The sequence below is a fragment of the Lissotriton vulgaris genome, chromosome 6 (genome assembly GCF_964263255.1).
Source record: "Lissotriton vulgaris chromosome 6, aLisVul1.2, whole genome shotgun sequence".
Classification (NCBI taxonomy): domain Eukaryota; kingdom Metazoa; phylum Chordata; class Amphibia; order Caudata; family Salamandridae; genus Lissotriton; species Lissotriton vulgaris.
Genome location: NC_141694.1, coordinates 525541174 through 525562657, shown reverse-complemented (window position 1 = coordinate 525562657; position 21484 = coordinate 525541174).

The window sequence follows — 21484 nt, the reverse complement described above, 5'->3', positions numbered from 1 at the left end:
AACATGCAACATCACTTGAAGTATGCTTGCTGCAAGTCATTACCTTCTAAGTGGTGCCAATCTACTTATGAGCCCTTGGAACTGGGTATTAAGTGTATGCAGCAACGATATTGCACCAATCCGAACTTGCACATCTCCCTCAATGCTGATGCATTGCAGCTGCTACAGGGACTGTGGACATCACATTGTTGGTAGTGCAGCGCATTCATCTCCACTTTTGGATGCATCTCTATCTTTGCGCGGCTCGTCACTAAAGCAGTGCCCTAAACCCAGCAATCTGACGACAATGCATTGCCTCCTTGCTTCCTGCATCTTGACTCCATTGATGACTCATCTAACAAACTTTGCGATGGCCCAAGGCTGGTCCCTATATCAGACCATTGCTCCATCATCGGTAGCCTAAACCTTTGGATTTTCCCCGGTCTAGCACTACCTTTTAAGCACTACAATTTCATTGGTCTTTAAAAATTCATAACTCTGGTAATACTAATTGGATTGTTGTTGTATTGGTCTTGTTTTGTTCATAGAAATATAATCTATATTTTTAACCTGGTATGGAGTCATATTGTGGTGTTTTCACTGTGTTACTGTTTGACTCATCACACAAATACTTTACACAGTCCCTCTAAAGTTACGTCCGACTATTCTATGGCAAGCTATCAGAGGGTGAGCACATGAAAATTTAGGTTGTATGGTTACTAACCCTGACTAAACTTGCGGTTCCTGCTTGGACAGGATGCATTCCTCTGCTAACCATAAACCAATTTGTAACATGTGTACATGTTTCTTAGACAAAATACCATTTAATATAGTTCTTCTTAAACAGTGGATCAGTCTGTGGTTCATATGTTTAGGTTCCCATAGGCTCATTTAGAAGTCTTGCCTTATCCATGGCTCAGATATCATGATCAGGTGTTTGTATTCCAGATGAACTGGTTGGCATCTCACATGTTGTTATTTTGGGTGGGCATGTGGCCCAGGACTAGTTGTATATCTTGGAGATTTTCTATCTGGAAGGTGCCTGTATTATCAAGGCTAACACAATTCCAACAAAGTCTGATTTTGGATCAAATCTCAAGCCTCCACTATCGCTTAGTTGGTCAACTTCTAACATTATGTCAGGAGAAAAGATCAGGAGGTGGTGGTTCTCCATCCGTATTTTGCAGTTGCATTCTTGAAATAAAACCAGTTATTTAAGAGTACAAAAATGCAGCCTTTCATTGACTGTACTGTTAAGCAGTTGAAAGATGTAGGCTACATTGTGGCTAATGTGACTGTATTTAAAATGGAAATTTTTGGGTCCACAGAAAGGATTTTTTACAGGAGTTCTCCTTTTTTGCCTCTTTGGGTATTTCTGGGAGGAACAACTGGAGAGCCCAGAATTGGCTCACTTAGTGATAGTCCTTACATTCACCACCCTCCGTACCTAGCTTGGTATTCAGATCTCCACAATGACTGTTGCTGATGATTCCCACGTCAGGACTGAGAAAACTATGGAGAAAGTTGATATTCTGCAGAATTAGATCCAACGTTCCCAGTGGGGCATAGATGTTGAATATAAGGATGACTTGATCAAAGACGGCTTTCACCCTAATTACTTGTATATATATTTCCATCCTAACTTAATTGAAACCAGTTCTTTAAGAGAAATGGTCCGAAATAACGTATGGCTATGGAATTTCTACCAAAGGATTGGATCATGGCCTATTCTGCAAGGTTAACATACACTGTTGGAACCCATATAATCATGTAGCAAGATTTTGTAGGGCTGTGATTGAGTGGAAAGTTAAGAACATTTGAAATCCTGATGATGTTTCAGGAGAATTCTGACCATGATAAACCTTTCAGCCAGCAGTTCTGAGTTGTTGGTGCAGGTCAGTATGACAAATTGCAGATGCATGCTTGGGAAAGCTGGAGAATTGTGTGCTGAGTTCCAAGTGTCACCAGTAGAAGCAGATTGAGATTGTATGCACTGAGGCTCAGCCCTCAGTGTTTCTGAATTATTGTGAACAATGCCTTTCCTGGGTGGAGGTGTTCACCTCTCTCCCTGGTCAAGGAGAACCATCTGTGGTGGGCAGCTTCAAAGGCCTTGTTGCCTTTGTAATGTGACACCAGCCTCTCCTCTTAGAAGAAGCAGGCTTGTTCTCCTGTTCCCATCCCCTTTTTGCAGGAGAACAGGTGTAAAAACTTAGTAAGAATAGGAGGTGTTCCCTCCTTTGCCAACCCCACCCCTCAGTGCCCATCATCTTGGAGATGGAATGACTTATCCAATCAGTGTTAGGATTATGCACCCCTCCCCTAGGATGTGGGCATACTAGAGGGTATAGAGACACCAGGTAATGGCCTCATTGGCCACTACCTGCCACTCCCCTGTAACTCCCCTAAATCTAGTAGTTAGTTGGCACAGCAAAAGCCTGAACTTCAGTTCCTGATGAACTAAGAAAAGCCAGACAGAACAGAGCTGCAACAGCAGAGAAGACTGCAAAGAACAACTGACTTGACCCCAACCCTACTGGCATGTCTGCAGCCCTTGATGATACTGCACCAAAGATGACTTGTTCTGCAGCCCAGCGACCTCCAAAACCCTGGGAGGACTGACTGACTTCAATAAAGATCACAACCTCCCAAGACAGCGGACTGTTCAAAAGCAACAAACTCCAACCAAAGACTCTGTGACCCAAATAACCGCAAAGCCTGTCCTCTGGCCCGAGTCCAAATGGCCCACCACTTCTCAGCAAGGTTCCCCAGCACTTGCCCTGCACTTCAGAGTCTAGGTCCACCATGTGCTCACTTCTCCCAGACTCCCCAACGTCGCTTGCACCCCATACACAGAGACCCTTTCAACCACAACCTGCTCCAGTAAGCTGTTTCCGACACCAAAAGACAACCCTGCTCCCGTCCATCCTGGGCCTTGGTGAACAGGACCAAAGGTGTCCCTCCATCCTTGAGCATGAGAACTTACCTCTCCATCTGTTGGTTTCCACTGACGAGCCTCCTGGCCTGAGCCTGCAGCCCTTTTCTGATGTGGCCTTTAATCATTGCTCAACATTGGGCACCCTACCCAGTTTTGGCAGCCTGCAGCTGGCCTCCCCTGTACCATTGGTGGTGTAGAGTTGGTGCGGCCTTGGGCCCTGCTCCGTGCTGGCTTCAACCCTCGGAGACTGGCCCGAAAGCCACTGTTACTTACATGTAGAAGCATCTGTCTGATTGTCCCATTCTTCATTGAGTTGCATTGGGCGCCCAACACCATATTTGCACCCTGCACCCATCTGCCCTTTACCGCTGGTGGTGTATTGTGGTTGCTCAACCGAACCTTTCCTAATACGGACCTAAACTCCCAGAGACTGGTTTATAAGTCAATGTTATCTATCTATATGTTGAATATTTTCTTCCTCTCATAGGTTAATGTTGCAAATTCTGAAAATTGCACTGTCTACTTTTGATATTGAAAATTATTTTTATTGCAAAATGTTATTTACCTGAGATGAAGTTCGGTGGTTATACAAAATAAATATAACCAAGTATTATTTTTATGAATTGTACCCAGAATTATTCATTGAGTGTGTGCCTCATTTATTGCCACTCTGTGTACATCAAACGCTTATCACTGCCCTCTATAAGCCTAACTATGGCTTCTGAAAAGCCTCTGCCGATTCCTGTAACTCCCTGCACACTATACCTCGTTTTGGTATAATATATGGAGAGACAGTTTCCTACAATGTATAAACCTAATTCTAATATGTTTAAAAGTAATCGTGGTTTAGACCTTTTTACACTGTCATACTCGACTGAAAATATCCGAGGTTAGGAAGCTTTGATCCAGCTGAAGGATCATTCATAGCTTAGACTAGCTGTTTCTCTTTTTCCCAACCCTACCCCTCACACACATTCAATTCTTTCGTAATTTTGTTATTTTAGTAGAAGTCAGAGGAACTCAATGGCTGGTAAAACAGAGCGGTCAGCTGATTCAGGACTATCCTGCATATACTGGCTACCCTATGACACTGTGAAGGCACCCGATAATTCCAGTACTTGCATGCTGTTCCCTATTCGACCTTCACAACTTGAAAGGAATTATATTGGGCGGGAATCCCAGTTGGAAATAGTAATTGGGTTTATAGGTCAAATCAGCGTGCCTCCTTGGCAGGTTTCAGACCCAGGGTATCCATTTCATTTGGAGATAGATGTAGAAGATACAGCGGTCACTCTTTTCAGAGATGTCTTTCATAAGTCCAATAACTGCGATCTGGGGAAGGAACAAACGGAAAATTCCACCTAAATAGTTTGATGCCTGTAACCTGTAAAGTAAGTGACATCATGTCCAGATCGATTATACAAAAAAAAACATTGGTCTATCTGCTGTGCAATGCTATGGAGTCCAGTGAAAATTTAAAGAAAAAAATACAACTATAAACAAAATGAAACAGACCGGCGACTTAATACATGCGCATAAAATGCAACATATATAGGTATAAATAATACCCAACGTTCCAGGATGTATGAGGTTCCTGAGATGAAAAATATGTCTAAAAAAATTATATATTTTAAAGTCCATTTCAATGTCTACAAGGGGATGGGGCTTTTTTGCACTCAGAAGTAGTTCTCTATATTTAGAATATTTAAGTATTGTTTTTAATGCCTTGGACACGTGAACCACGTGCAAATATTGTGCTGTGCTTTTTTACATTTGCATCACTTTTCCCGTTGCTTTTTTTTCCAAAGCTCTTTGTGACTAACGATTACATGCTGTCTGAACAATCGACTTGATGTGTTTATCACATCCTTCGAGAATGCGTATTAAATAGTCCTCAGTGTTACCTTGGTAACAACGCATATTTAAATGCTTAATCTGATAGTTGGTTTAGTACACACTAATGTGTTTTTTTTCATTAAATGGTCTGTACTTGGAGGTCAATATACACAAGTGTTGATTATATTTTATACCTATTTCACAGGAAATGAGAACCATTCCCGATTTCACTAGCAATTATTTGCTTGACTCGCAAATTATTGTCACTATTACCTACCATTTATTCTGTGGGTTGCTAGATATAATTTCTGCATAAAATATGATGGTCTCGACTGTTGTTTCGTGATGAGTATAACAATCGTCAAAAGGATTTATCTCCTGATAACGTGTCAGTTTGTTAATACCAAGAAAGCTTGGAAACAAGTTAAATTCTCTGAAGTTTTTCATGCTCGTGTTGTTATAATTTACAGTGTCTTGCAAGTGTGTGATATGCCCGCTGTTAAGCACATCATTCAGAATCATTCCCTTTGTGGGAGCCATATAAATACCAATGCCATAACACTGCACCCCGAAATCCAAAAACTGCAGGTTGCAGGTAGGTTCAGGATCATCACACCTTTATGAGATTGTTCCTAGTTAATCTAATTCGGAAATCAGTGCCTCTGCATCGATTTCGGGGCATTTTTCCAAGGGTATATTCCATCAGGTTTCAATTAGTTTAATATGTTCTTAGAAAAGCCAGACGATCTGATAATTATTTGCTCTTAGGCAGTATGGCTCATTTGTTTTGTTGTGTTGATGGAGCAAGGTTACACACGCACTCAACCCTTGCGAAAATAATAATAATGTACTAACTAACATGTTTGTCTTATTAATATTGCATTACACAACATATTAGGGATCTAGGGGAAGCTTGACAATGTGCTTTTACTAACTATAATCTGCTTGCATTAAAATGGCTGCTGCTACACGGGATGTTCTACTGCGCATGCGTCTGTCATGCTCACGTGACATGTTTCGTGGGAAAACCATTGCTTCTGCGCAATTGAACTAAAATGTCTGCTCTGTGTCCTAACGTGCAAGAAGCTTGCATTGCTGCTTTGCTAAGCTGTTTGTTTTCGCTTAACATCTAATGCAATAGTTTCAATAAAATAATGGGAATAGAGTAGAAAGAAGTGATATAGAGTGCATTCATTTAATTCTGTGTCTCTAAAACTGTTTCTTTTCTATTTTTACATGTAACGAATTATGGGCCTAAATGCTCTGCTGAACTCCATCTTTGGAGAAACTGCGCCTGTGCAACAAAAGTCTTGAGCCACTGAAGATGTAGCCTTGAACTCAGGCCAATCAGACACAGATGGCAAGAACTATGAGAAGAGTGAACTCCTTACCCTGCTAGAGGAAGCTGAATTGAATAAAATGATGTTTATATCTCATTGTTACATTTCACTACTGAGCGGAATAAAAGTACATGGGAAGATAAAGTTATGAGGGGGAACAATTTGAATACATGATTGACAAATTACTTCAGAAGAATATGGTATGATGACTACTCCTCGTTCTTTGTCCAATAAAATTCTGGGATTCACACATTTGCAGCATTTGGGGGTGGTACACTGATCTGAAAAATAGCATAACTAGGATAGGCTTAGCTAGTTAGATTGTCCGAATTGTCCGAATAGCTGACCTGTCACTGACCCAACGCACTCAATAGGTGATTGGGAGCAGAGTTGCTGGTGGAGCACTCTGACCGAAGATTTGATAACCCAATCGGGGTTCTGGGGAGGAGATCGATAACTCAATTGGGGTTCGACTGTTAGCTGCAGAGAGGGTTTACAATGCTGTGGTGCAAGTCCTAGCCTGTGGTGGTCCTGTCCGGATCTAATTTGGTCCTTCACCTGTCCTGATTCTGATTCTGGCTTGCACCTCCCTGGTCACTTGGTATTGTAGCGCTATTGTGCTCATTGCTGCTATTAACCAATTTGCGCATTGCCCTCATTGCCTGTATTATCATTTGTGGCTGACTGGTATCGTAGCACTAAATTGCATTGCCCTCATTGCTTGTATTATTGTTTGTGGCTGACTGATATCATAGCGCTATATTGCATTGCCCTCATTGCTTGTATTATTGTTTGTGGCTGACTGATATCGTACCGCTATATTGCATTGCTCGCACTGCTTTTGTAATCATTTGTGCCTGATTGTGCCGGTGCCTCTGCCCATATCTTAGCGACATCCCAGACTGCGCCCCAATCTCGTCCTGTTTCACTTTTGTTTTTGCTGCCATCTTGTTGTTGTGCCTCCCAGCCCGTCTACCTACCCCGCTCCCGCCTCCCAGCTGCTACTCCCTCCCACAGATAGCTAAGGATCGTCCCGTTTGTCTCAGCGCTGTGACTGTCCTGACTCGTTCAGAAGCGGTCGCTCCCCACATGCTCCCTGGTCACTTGGTATCGTAGCGCTATTGTGCTCATTGCTGCCATTAACCAATTTGCGCATTGCCCTCATTGCCTGTATTATCATTTGTGGCTGACTGGTATTGTAGCGCTATATTGCATTGCCCTCATTGCTTATATTATTGTTTGTGGCTGACTGATATCGTAGAGCTATATTGCATTGCCCTCATTGCTTGTATTATTGTTTGTGGCTGACTGATATCGTAGCGTGGAGAAGTGTGGCTCAGGGGTTAGAGGCGGCAGACCGGAAGCTGAGATCGGCCCTGGACCAGGGTTCAATTCCCCGCCCCGACGGGGGTTTGGCTCAATAATTCCACAGACTCGATAATTCTCGCTCCGGTGCCTACTCGACTCACGGGTTCACACTCTGCGACTCTGGGCAATAGATTGCTTAATCTCCACAACGGCCCCTCGTGGCGGGATGCCTGGCTTTCACCTTGTGGATACCCTGCCGGGGTATCTCACAGGGGAATACCAGGACGGGTTCCCTAAGCAAGCGCATAGATGCCTGCGATGTGGGCGAGTTGCGCTATATAAATACATGTACATTTACATTTACATATTGCATCGCTCGCACTGCTTTTGTAAGCATTTGTGCCTGATTGTGCTGGTGCCTCTGCCCATATCTTAGCGACATCCCAGACTGTGCCCCAATCTCGTCCTGTTTCACTTTTGTTTTTGCTGCCATCTTGTTGTTGTGCCTCCTAGCCCGTCTCTCCACCCCGCTCCCGTCTCCCAGCTGCTCCTCCCTCGCTCCGCCCCCTCCACTCTCCACTTGTGACAGATGCATTTGCACACAGCATCCACGCGCAGCGGACGCGCCCTATGCGCGCCGAAGGCGCTCCAAAGGTAAGCCCGTCTGCGCCCGTCCGCGCCCGGACCGCACCCAGAGCCAGACCCCCTGGTCCCCGCACAATCCACTCCACCCGCATAACGTACGACGCCGCAACCCTCTCTGCACTCAACACAGGACCTCTCCCAGACTGCTACCAAGCCGCCCCAGGACACACCCATGGACCCTTCACCTGCCACTCCTGCAAGCTAGACTGCATCAGGACCCACACCAAATCCACAAACGGCAAACAGAACTCCGACACTAACCACCTGAAGTGCATCCTGCTCAACACCCGCTCGGTCAACAAACACGCCACTGAACTATGGAACTTACTAGACACCGCATCGTCGGACGTTGCCTTTCTCACAGAAACCTGGATGAACGCCTCATCAGCGCCCGACATCGCCATAGCCATCCCAGACAGCTACAAGATCATCCGAAAGGACCGCACCAACCAAACAGGAGGAGGCATCGCCATCGTCCATAAAAACACCATCCGCATCACGACCAGTTCCGACGACAACCTCGCAACCGCCGAACACCTTCACTTCCAGATTCACACCGACCCTAAGACCACACTCAGAGGCACCCTCATTTACAGACCCCCAGGACCCCGCACACAATTCAGTGAAGACATCGCAGACTTCATCAGCCCACACTCCTTCCCCTCCGAGGACTACATTCTACTAGGAGACCTCAACTTCCACCTAGAAAAGAACAACAACAGCAACACCACCACCCTTCTAGACAACCTCGCCAATCTCGGACTCAAACAACTGGTAAACACCCCCACCCACTACGCCGGACACACTATCTTCTCCTCCAGCCAGTACATCTCCTTCAATCACGCCACAGGACTCCATTGGACAGACCACAGCTGCGTTCACTTCAACTACAAAAAAACAACGACCCACCACCACCCACAACCAATCCCACGCAGAAACTGGAACAAAATTACCACGACCAGCTCTTCACATCGCTTTACCAAAACCCTCCCGCCAAATCATTGGACCCAAATCAGGCAGCCATCAACCTCACACAATGGATTACTCACTGCGCAGGCGAATTAGCACCCTTGAAAAACCATCTAACCAAGCAAGGTAGCAAAAAAGCCCCCTGGTTCAATGACGACCTTAAGAAATCCAAAAAGATCTGCCGCACCCTCGAGAAAGCCTGGCGAAAAAACCCAACCACTGACAACATGACCACCTTCAAGAACGCCACCCGCAAACACCACCAGCTGATCCGATCCACCAAGAAATCAGCATTTAAGGATCGACTCGACAACAACGCCCACAACAGCAAGGAACTATTCAACATCGTCAAAGAATTCACCAACCCCACCGCCGACACCAACGACATCACTCCATCTCAAGACCTCTGCGACTCTCTAGCCTCGTTCTTCCACAACAAAATTGCTGACATACATAACAGCTTTGGCGACCAGTCCACCCCCCTCACCTCCAAACCAAAGCCCCCCTGCGACATCCTTTGCGCCTGGAACCCAATCAGCACTGAAGACACCATCCGCTTGATGAACACCATCCACTCCGGATCGCCAACCGACGCATGTCCCCACCACATCTTCAACAAAGCAGACTCCATCATCGCACCCCATCTCCGAGATGTCATCAACTGCTCCCTCAACACTGCTACCTTCCCGGAAAGCTGGAAACATGCCGAACTCAGCGCTCTCCTGAAGAAACCCACAGCAGACCCCACCGAACTTAAGAACTACCGCCCCATTTCGCTCCTCCCATTCCCTGTCAAAGTCATTGAGAAAACCGTCAACAATCAGCTCGCCGCCTTCCTCGAATCTAACGGCTCCCTCGACCCATCACAGTCCGGCTTCCGAGCCAAACACAGCACCGAGACCGCCCTCATCGCAGCCACAGACGACATTCGAACACTACTTGACAACGGAGAAACAGCTGCCCTCATCCTACTGGACCTCTCCGCAGCCTTCGACACAGTCTGCCATAGCACCCTGATACAACGCCTCAGCAACGTCGGGATACAAGGAAAAGCACTGGACTGGATCATCTCATTCCTGGCCGGAAGAACCCAGAAAGTCCGGCTCCCCCCTTTCAGATCAGAGGCCACTGAAGTCATCTGCGGCGTACCACAAGGATCTTCACTCAGTCCCACCCTCTTCAACGTATACATGAGTCCCCTCGCATCCATCGCGCGCCAACACAACCTCAACATCATCTCCTACGCAGACGACACCCAGCTGATCCTCTCCCTCACCAAAGACCCAAACACCGCCAAAACCAACCTACACAAAGGGATCCAAGAAGTAGCAGAGTGGATGAAGAACAGCCGTTTAAAACTGAATTCAGACAAAACAGAAGTCCTCATCTTAGGATCATCCCTCTCCGCTTGGGACGACTCATGGTGGCCACCGGCCCTGGGCATCGCACCCAAACCAACGGACCACGCACATAACCTGGGCTTCATCCTGGACTCCTCCCTCTCGATGACCAGACAAGTCAACGCCATCTCTTCATCATGCTTTAACATCCTACGTATGCTCAAAAAAATCTACTGCTCGATCCCCACCGAAACAAGAAAGACGGTCACCCAAGCACTTGTCACAAGCCGACTGGACTACGAAACACCCTTTACGCCGGAACAACAGCCAAATTACAGAAAAAACTCCAATGCATTCAGAACGCCTCAGCCAGACTTATCCTAGACATGCCCCGCCAAGCTCACATATCCGGTCACCTGAAAGACCTCCACTGGCTCCCCGTCAACAAGAGAATAACGTTCCGTCTACTCACCCACGCACACAAATCCCTCTACGACCTAGAACCCAAATACCTCAACACGCGTCTGACCTTCTACACCCCCACCCGCCAACTACGATCGTCCAATCAAGCCCTCGCCGCGATTCCACGCATGCAAAGATCCACCATGGGAGGAAGATCCTTCTCCTACTTAGCGGCCAAGACCTGGAACTCTCTCCCCACCCACCTCCACCTTACACAGAACCACCTCTCCTTCAGAAAACAACTCAAAACTTGGATATTCGATAAGTAAGGCCCCCCCCCCCCTCCCTCAAGCGCCTTGAGACCCTCTGGGTGAGTAGTGCGCTATACAAATTCTAACTTGACTTGACTTGACCTGTACTTTGGGATTCTTTGACTCAGCCCGTGGCCAGGGTTGGTCACCATGCCATTCTAGGTAACTATAAAGTGTGGGGTTGTCATTGTATTGTTTTTCCTTTTCTCTACCCACCCTTTTTTCTAAATGTCTAATGATATTTTCTCTCCAAATCATTTGCATATGTTCATGTTTTAAATTTACATCATTCTAAATAGAATAGGAATTAATTGTGATCATGGTTTCAACATTTTCCAAAGAATTTTCTTGGATAAATATTATCTATTTTCTTTCTAACTCCCTTGATCCTTTAGGACTATAGTTATCGGTGGCTTGGATCATTAAGACAAATGGTATAAAATCCAAATGGTAAAACCCCCAATTGATTGAGTGTAGGTTTACCTGTTTAATGTATACATAGACATAATGACCCAGGTAAGTATGGTGAGCAGGTGAGCCCGCGCCCTATCAGTTATTTTGGTAGCAGAGGTAAGGTTATGTATTAGTGTAGATAGGTAGTTAGTAATATATTGATTGTTGAATAATTATTAGTTATTGATTTGATTGATTTTGTGCAATAACCAAAATTGTTCATACCTGTTTAAAGTTTTGTCTGGAAACCCCGGGGGTAGAATAACAGGTGGTAAATGGAAGCCACTCTGTAGTGAGGTCACTTGTCTGAAGTAAGTGCATGTAAGTGCATGGTTAGGTAAAAACGGAAGCACTGTTTTAGGGATTTTTCTGTGTAATTGTGTGAATAATTGATAGCAAAGAGTTCGCTAGTAAAACTTTCGTGTGATATCACCTAGAAAGGGTAACACTGAAGGAGTAGCCGGTTCTTCTGAGCTTGATTGACAGCAAAGGGGTTCACTGATGAAACTTTGGCCTTACATAACATAGAAAGGGTAAGCTCGAGGGAGTAACAGGTTTTCCAATGCTTGCGTGAAAGATAGACGGAAGGGATCTACTTGTAGTGTATGAAGAGTAAATGGAAGGGAGCTACTCGCAGTGAAATAATGCTTTTCTTTCCCTTTGAATTAGTTACTCAGACACAGTGGCAAATGTTTTACGTTGTTAATTAATAAAAATTAGCATTTAAAAGTGAATAGAAGAAAACTCTTGTATTATCTTGCAAAGGAGGGAGTCAGTCGCTGAGCTGTGCTGATGTCACTCATAGCCGCGCTGGTATTGGTTAATAAAGCAGGTGTGTAGCTGAGGTAATTTTGTAAAGGAGGGGTGAGTACAGTAGCGTGAGCACTCATCTCACGAGAAAAGCTGCGCAACCATTGGTTGAATTTATTTTGAAATCTAATCATTGATTTGTCATTGAAAATAAGAAACATTTTTGTATTCAAGGTTTTTCGTAAACAAACTGAGTGTCATTACAAAGTAAAGCAGCATACAATATATGTGGCATTTAGATCCAGGATTCATAGGAAATAGACCAGATAGAAAATATCTAGGTTTTGCTAAAGAACAGATGATAAGAGGGAGACCTTATATCATCTACGTAGAGAAAAGAAAAATGTCATTTGTCAAAAAAGTTAAACATTTCTTTAAAAAGGATAAGCCAATAAAAACAAGAGAAGGGATTATTATTCCACCACCGAATATTCTCGCATCACACATGATGGTTGAAAGGGGCTATCATACTTGTATTTGGTTAGAAAACTGGATAGAATATACAAAAGGTGATGGAATTTTGGCATTTCCAGAAAATTTTATCTTTGATGGTTGAGTTTTGTACAATTTAAAAGCATGCATGAATGAATTAGATCTAAGACCTAGGTTAACCCAATATGAGGCATTGGAGGAATGGGAAACAGAGGCTTTTGAGCGAGACAGATCTAGAAGTGATCAAAGTATAAGTACATTTTATCCTGAATTTCCTAAAGAGACGAGAGATAAGCAGATGAAACAATGGAGACAGTCTATGGTAGTGGAAGGATTATATCCTGTCCGAGCAATAGAAGAACAAACAGGGAGTAAAAGTACTGAGAAAACTAAAAATGTAATGACAACTGCTTGGAGGGTTTAGTAATGAAAAATCTGCCACCTTATAATGAAGAGCAGAATCAGGCAAATCCTAGTGCTCCGTTCTTATAGATACCTTTAGTTCCACAAGTGTTACATGAGGTCTCATTAGAAAAGGAATGAGTTAATTCAGAAAATTACACAATTAATTATCAGTCAGGAAGCCTTAACGATTCCAGTGACTATAGGTCCAGTTGTTCCTTTATATGGAGAAAAGCAAACCAGTCCTAGACCTCCTGTTCTAACTACACCTATAGTGCAGCCAAGAAAAGAAACATTAATAGTGGAGGACCAAGCAAGTGAATGTGGGTCAGAAATTTCTTTGATGGATTAACCTATAAGAGAACCAGTAAGTAGATCAGCTAGGGAAACTACACCTGTAAATTCTAGAGAGGTACAAATAGAAACCTCTTCAGGTACGAGAAGTGCAACTGTAGTTACTCCAGAAGAAATTGAAAGATGGTCTTGAGAAATAGAAAAACCAAAATCACAGTCAAAGACATTGGATATTTTAAAATTAAGATTGAAATGGAAGAAATGATTGCTGGAAATGTGGGGTTAGATCGATTGATTGCATTAAAAGAAGATGAACTGTTGTTTATGTCGAAGTATCACTCGAAATACAAAAACATTTCATTAAAAATTTACAAGTTTGGCAAGTGAAATGGGAATTGACTTTGGTAAATCAATAGTGTTACAGAAACCATATCGAGCTGAATTTTCTGACAAAGATTTAGAAAATATGAATGTATCAGGTCGAAAATTACAGATTAAGGAACTGTTATCATTGTGGCAGAAATGGGGTGATATAGAGAGATGAAAAACTAGATGGTTGCAGAAAAAGGAAGAAGCTCAAAGAAAAAACACTGTATCTGAATATATGTTGAAAGAAACAGAAAAAGGTGAAAGGTTGTGTCCAATGAGAGAAGTACCAGGTCAATCAATCAATCAATCAAAGCATTTATATAGCGCACTACACACTCGGAGGGTCTCAAGGCGCTAGGGGAGGGGGGGTCCTCTACTGCTCGAACAGCCAGGTCTTGAGCTGCTTCCTGAAGGTGAGGTGGTCCTGGGTCAGGCGGAGGTGGGTCGGGAGGGAGTTCCAAGTCTTGGCGGCCAAGTAGGAGAAGGACCTTCCCCCTCTGGTGGCTCTTCGGAAGCGGGGGACGGCGGCGAGGGCGTGACCGGTCGATCAAAGCTGGCGTGTGGGAGCGTAGAAGTTGAGGCGGCTGTTGAGGTATCCTGGGCCTCGGTTGTGTAGGGCTTTGTGTGCGTGGGTGAGGAGACGGAAGTTGATTCTCTTGTTGACCGAGAGCCAGTGCAGGTCTCTCAGGTGTCCAGAGATGTGGCTGCGACGGGGGATGTCCAGGATGAGTCGTTCTGAGGCGTTCTGGATCCGCTGGAGTCTCTTCTGGAGTTTGGCGGTGGTACCGGCGTAGAGGGAGTTGCCGTAGTCCAAACGGCTGGTGACGAGGGCCTGGGTGACCGTCTTCCTGGTCTCGGTGGGGGTCCACCGGAAGATCTTACGTAGCATGCGCAGGATGTTGAAGCACGACGAGGAGACAGCGTTGATTTGTCTGGTCATGGAGAGGGAGGAGTCCAGGATGAAGCCCAGGTTGCGTGCGTGGTCTGTTGGTTTGGGTGCGCTGCCCAGGACGGGGGGCCATCAGGAGTCGTCCCAGGCGGAGGGTGAAGATCCCAGGATGAGGACTTCCTTCCTGTCCGAGTTCAGTTTCAGGTGGCTGTTCATCATCCACTTGGCTACGTCTGTCATCCCTTCGTGTAGGATTGCTCTGGCGGTGGCGGGGTCGTTGGTGAGAGAGAGGATCAGCTGGGTGTCGTCGGCGTAGAAGATGATGTTGAGGTTGTGTTGGCATGTGATGGCTGCGAGGGGGCTCATGTAGACGTTGAAGAGGGTTGGGCTGAGCGAGGAGCCTTGAGGAACGCCGCAGATGACTTCGGTGGCTTCTGATCTGAACGGGGGGAGGCGGACTCTCTGTGTCCTTCCGGCGAGGAAGGAGATGATCCACTCCAGTGCCTTCTCCTGGATTCCAACGTTGCTGAGGCGCTGCACTAGGGTACGGTGGCAGACAGTGTCGAAAGCCGCGGAGAGTTCTAGGAGGATGAGGGCCGCTGTTTCTCCATTGTCGAGCAGGGCTCGGAAGTCATTGGTGCCTGCGATCAGGTCGGTCTCGGTGCTGTGGTTGGCCCAGAAGCCAGACTGCGAGTGGTCGAGGGATCCGTTCGTCTCGAGGAAGGTGGCCAGCTGCTTGTTGACGGTCTTCTCGATGACTTTTGCAGGAAACGGGAGCAGCGAGATGGGGCGGTAGTTCTTGAGGTCGGTGGGGTCGGCTGATGGCTTCTTTAGTAGAGCGCTGAGTTCGGCGTGCTTCCAGCTCTCCGGGAAGGTAGCGGTGTCGAAGGAGGTGTTGATGATGTCCCGCAGGTGGGGTGCGATGACAGCGTCGGCCTTGTTGAAGACGTGGTGAGGGCAGGGGTCGGTCGGAGATCCGGAGTGGATGGAGTTCACCGTGCAGACGGTGTGTTCGGTGCTGATCGGGGTCCAGGCGCGGAGGGTGGTGGTGGGGAGCGGTGGTTCGGTCGTGGCGTGCGTCGGTTGAGTGCTGAAGCTGTTGTGTATGTCCGCGATCTTGTTGTAGAAGTAGGAGGCGAGGGAGTTGCAGAGGTCTTGTGAAGGGGTGATGTCGTTGTTTCCGGCGTTGGGGTTGGAGAGCTCTTTAACGATGTTGAAGAGTTCCTTGCTGTTGTGTGCGCTGTTGTCCAGTCCTTCCTTGAGTGCAGTTTTCTTGGTGGCGTGAATCAGTTGGTGGTGTTTTCGGGTGGCGAGCTTGAGGGCAGTCATGTTGTCCGGTGTTGGGTCTCTGCGCCAGGCTTTCTCGAGGGCTCGGCAGTTCCTCTTGGTGCTCTTGAGTTCGTCGGTGAACCATGGGGCTTTCTTGCTGCCGGGTCTGCTAGGCGGGGTCTTCAGAGGGGCGAGGTCGTCTGCGCAGTTGCTGATCCACTTTGTGAGGTTGGTGGCCGCCTGGCTGGGGTTCGTTGCGCCGGTGGGAGGGTTCTTGCTCAGGGAAGTCGCGAGCTGGTCGGCTGTGATCTTGTTCCAGCTTCTGCGTGCAACCTGTTGCTGGTGGTGGTGGATCGTGGTCCTTCTGAAGCTGAAGTGGACGCAGCTGTGGTCCGTCCAGTGGAGTCCGGTGGCGTGGCTGAAGGTGATGTCCTTGCTGGATGAGAACACAGGGTCGAGTGTGTGTCCGGCGTAGTGGGTGGGGGTGGTCACCAGCTGCTTGAGTCCGAGGTTTGCGAGGTTGTCCAGCAGGGTGGTGGTGTTGCAGTCGTTGTTGTTCTCCAGGTGGAAGTTGAGGTCCCCAAGGAGGATGTAGTCAGTGGAGGGGAGGGAGAGCGGGCTGATGAAGTCGGCAATGTCTTCGCTGAATTGTGTGCGTGGTCCCGGGGGTCTGTAGATGAGGGTGCCTCTGAGGGTGGTCTTGGGGTTAATGTGGATCTGGAAGTGCAGGTGTTCGGCGGGTGCGAGGGTGTCGCCGGTGTTGGTCGTGATGCGGATGGTGTTCTTGTGGATGATGGCGATGCCTCCTCCTGTCTGGTGGACGCGGTCCCTCCGGATGATCTTGTAGCCGTCCGGGATGGCGATGGCGATGTCGGGCCCTGAGGAGGCGTTCATCCAGGTTTCCGTGAGGAAGGCGACATCAGGGGCTGTGGTATCGAGCAGGTTCCAGAGCTCGACGGCGTGTCTGTGGACGGAGCGGGTGTTGAGCAGGATGCACTTCAGGTGGCTGCTGCTGGTGCTCGTCTTGGTCGGTGCTGGTGTAGTGCAGGTCCGGATGCAGGTGAACTTGCAGGAGTGGCAGCAGAAAGGTCCGTGGGTGCGTCTCGGGGTGGCTCGGTAGCACCCCGGGATCCTGCCGGCGTTGAGTGCGTTGAGCTTGGTGGCGTCGTAGGTCTGGCGGGTGGGCTGGTGTCTGCGGGGGCCAGAGGTCCTGGCAGCGCGGTCCAGGCGCGGACGGGCGCAGACGGGCTTACCTTTGGCGCATCTTCGGCGCGCTTAGGGTGCGCCCGCTGCGCATCAACGCTGCGCATTTGCCACTCTGCCATATGTAGAGAGTGGGGGGGGTGGAGCGAGGGAGGGGCAGCTGGGAGGTGGGATCAGGGCGGCGAATGAGGGTCGAGGAAAGGAAGGGGGTGGGCCGCAGGGGGGCCGCGGCGGGGAGGGAGGGAAGAGAACGGCGGGAGGAGGAGGGGTGGTGGGAAAGGAGAGGCGGGAAGAAAACGGCGGAGCGGCGAGGGGGGAGGTCTGAGGGCAGTCCCTAGCGGGCAAAAGGCAGGGGCAGGGATCAGACAGGCAGCAGGGTGACCTGGCCCCCGGAGACCGTGCGATGGCAGGGTCGGGGGTCAGGCAGGCGGCAGCAGGGAGACCTGGCACGCGGGAACGTGCGAGGTAGGGGCAGGAGGAAGGCAGCAGGGAGACCTGGCAGGCAGGCGTCAGGCAGCAGGGGGCCCTGGTACACGGGGACCGTGCCACAGGTGGAGCGACCAGGAGGGTCACAGCTCACTGCCGTGCGGTCTCAGCCTTAGGTGTCCCAGTGGAAGGGAGGGGCAGCTGGGAGGCGGGAGCGGTTGTCTGCGCAGTTGCTGATCCACTTTGTGAGGTTGGTGGCCGCCTGGCTGGGGTTCGTTGCGCCGGTGGGAGCGTTCTTGCTCAGGGAAGTCGCGAGCTGGTCAGCTGTGATCTTGTTCCAGCTTCTGCATGCAACCTGTTGCTGGTAGTGGTGGATCGTGGTCCTTCTGAAGCTGAAGTGGACGCAGCTGTGGTCCGTCCAGTGGAGTCCGGTGGCGTGGCTGAAGGTGATGTCCTTGCTGGATGAGAACACGGGGTCGAGTGTGTGGCCGGCGTAGTGGGTGGGGGTGGTCACCAGCTGCTTGAGTCCGAGGTTTGCGAGGTTGTCCAGCAGGGTGGTGGTGTTGCGGTCGTTGTTGTTCTCCAGGTGGAAGTTGAGGTCCCCAAGGAGGATGTAGTCAGCGAAGGGGAGGGAGTGCGGGCTGATGAAGTCGGCGATGTCTTCGCTGAATTGTGTGCGTGGTCCTGGGGGCCTGTAGATGAGGGTGCCTCTGAGGGTGGTCTTGGGGTTGATGTGGATCTGGAAGTGCAGGTGTTCGGCGGGTGCCAGGGTGTCGCCGGTGTTGGTCGTGATGCGGATGGTGTTCTTGTGGATGATGGCGATGCCTCCTCCTGTCTGGTGGACGCGGTCCCTCCGGATGATCTTGTAGCCGTCCGGGATGGCGATGGTGATGTCGGGCGCTGAGGAGGCGTTCATCCAGGTTTCCGTGAGGAAGGCGACGTCAGGGGCTGTGGTATCGAGCAGGTTCCAGAGCCCGATGGCGTGTCTGTGGACGGAGCGGGTGTTGAGCAGGATGCACTTCAGGTGGCTGCTGCTGGTGCTCGTCTTGGTCGGTGCTGGTGTAGTGCAGGTCCGGATGCAGGTGAACTTGCAGGAGTGGCAGCAGAAAGGTCCGTGGGTTCGTCTCGGGGTGGCTCGGTAGCACCCCGGGATCCTGCCGGCGTTGAGTGCGTTGAGCTTGGTGGCGTCTTAGGTCCGGCGGGTGGGCTGGTGTCTGCGGGGGCCAGTGGTCCTGGCACTGGGCGCGGTCCAGGCGCGGACGGGCGCAGACGGGCTTACCTTTGGCGCACCTTCGGCGCGCTTAGGGCGCGCCCGCTGCGCATCAACGCTGCGCGTTTGCCACTCTGCCATATGTAGAGAGTGGGGGGGCAGAGCGAGGGAGGGGCAGCTGGAAGGTGGGAGCGGGGCGGCGAATGAGGGTCGAGGAAAGGAAGGGGGTGGGCCGCAGGGGGTCAGCAGCGGGGAGGGAGGGAAGAGAACGGCGGGAGGAGGAGGGGTGGCGGGAAAGGAGAGGCGGGAAGAAAACGGCGGAACGGCGAGGGGGGAGGTCTGAGGGCAGTCCCTAGGAGGCAGCGGGCAAGAGGCAGGGGCAAGGATCAGACAGGCAGCAGGGTGACCTGGCCCCCGGAGACCGTGCAATGGCAGGGTCGGGCATCAGGCAGCCAGCAGCAGGGAGACCTGGCACGCGGGAACGTGCGAGGCAGGGGCAGGAAGTAGGCAGCAGGGAGACCTGGCAGGCAAGCGTCAGGCAGCAGGGGGCCCTGGTACACGGGGACCGTGTGACAGGTGGAGCGACCAGGAGGGTCACAGCTCACTGCCATGCGGTCTCAGCCTTATGTGTCCCAGTGGGAGGGAGGGGCAGCTGGGAGGCGGGAGCGGGGCGGCGAATGAGGGTCGAGGAAAGGAAGGGGGCGGGCCGCAGGGGGGCAGCGGCGGGGAGGGAGGGAAGAGAACGGCGGGAGGAGGAGGGGTGGCAGGAAAGGAGAGGCGGGAAGAAAACGGCAGAGCGGCGAGGGGGGAGGCCTGAGGGCAGTCCCTAGCAGGCAGCGGGCAGGAGGCTGGGGCAGGGATCAGACAGGCAGCAGGGTGACCTGGCCCCCGGAGACCGTGCGATGGCAGGGTCGGGGGTCAGGCAGCCGGCAGCAGGGAGACCTGGCACGTGGGAACGTGCGAGGCAGGGGCAGGAGGTAGGCAGCAGGGAGACCTGGCAGGCAGGCGTTAGGCAGCAGGGGGCCCTGGTACACGGGAACCGTGCGACAGGTGGAGCGACCAGAAGGGTCACAGCTCACTGCCGTGCGGTCTCAGCCTTATGTGTCCCAGTGGGAGGGAGGGGCAGGTGGGAGCGGGGTGGCGAATGAGGGTCGAGGAAAGGAAGGGGGCGGGCCGCAGGGGGGCAGCGGCGGGGAGGGAGGGAAGAGAACGGCGGGAGGAGGAGGGGTGGTGGGAAAGAAGAAGCAGGAAGAAATCGGCGGAGCAGCGAGGGGGAGGCCTGAAGGCAGTCCCTAGCAGGCAGCGGGCAAGAGGCAGGGGCAGGGATCAGACAGGCAGCAGGGTGACCTGGCCCCCGGAGACCGTGCGATGGCAGGGTCGGGGTCAGGCAGCAGAGAGACCTGGCACGCGGGAACGTGCGAGGCAGGGGCAGGAGGTAGGCAGCAGGGAGACCTGGCAGGCAGGCATCAGGCAGCAGGGGGCCCTGGTACACGGGGACCGTGCGACAGGTGGAGCGACCAGGAGGGTCACAGCTCACTGCCGTGCGGTCTCAGCCTTATGTGCCCCAGTGGGAGGGAGGGGCAGCGGGGAGGCGGGAGCGGAGTGGTGAATGAGGGTCGAGGAAAGGAAGGGGGTGGGCCGCAGGGGGGCAGCGGCTGGGAGGGAGGGAAGAGAACGGCGGGAGGAGGAGGGGTGGTGGGAAAGGAGAGGCGGGAAGAAAACAGTGGAGCGGCGAAGGGGGAGGCCTGAGGGCAGTCCCTAGCAGGCAGTGCGCAAGAGGCAGGGGCAGGGATCAGACAGGCAGCAGGGTGACCTGGCCCCCGGACACCGTGCGATGGCAGGGTCGGGGGTCAGGCAGCCGGCAGCAGGGAGACCTGGCATGCGGGAATGTGCGAGACAGGGGCAGGAGGTAGGCAGCAGGGAGACCTGGCAGGCAGGCATCAGGCAGCAGGGGTCCTGGTACACGGGAACCGTGCGACAAGTGGAGCGACCAGGAGGGTCACAGCTCACTGCCGTGCGGTCTCAGCCTTATGTGTCCCAGTGGGAGGGAGGGGCAGCTGGGAGGCGGGAGCGGGCGGCGAATGAGGGTCGAGGAAAGGAAGGGGGCGGGCCGCAGGGGGGCCGCGGCGGGGAGGGAGGGAAGAGAACGGTGGGAGGAGGAGGGGTGGCGGGAAAGGAGAGGCGGGAAGAAAAAGGCAGAGCGGCGAGGGAGGAGACCTGAGGGCAGTCCCTAGCAGGCAGCGGGCAAGAGGCAGGGGCAGGGATCAGACAGGCAGCAGGGTGCCTGGCCCCCGGAGACTGTGCGATGGCAGGGTCGGGGTCAGGCAGACGGCAGCAGGGAGACCTGGCATGCGGGAACGTGTGAGGCAGGGGCAGGAGGTAGGCAGCAGGGAGACCTTGCAGGCAGGCGTCAGGCAGCAGGGGGCCCTGGTACACGGGGACCGTGTGACAGGTGGAGTGACCAGGAGGGTTTGATTGATTGATTGATTGGGTTATTCAATATTGCTGTACCTTTCGATTTATGGACAGAATGCAAAATTGCAATAAACTGGCCACATGATGAGTATCCTAGAGACCCAAAAACAGTAGCACCGTCAGATGAGGTGATGAGGAAGTATAATCAGGTAATACTGTATTTGAAAGGGAAAGTACCTCCAAAAGA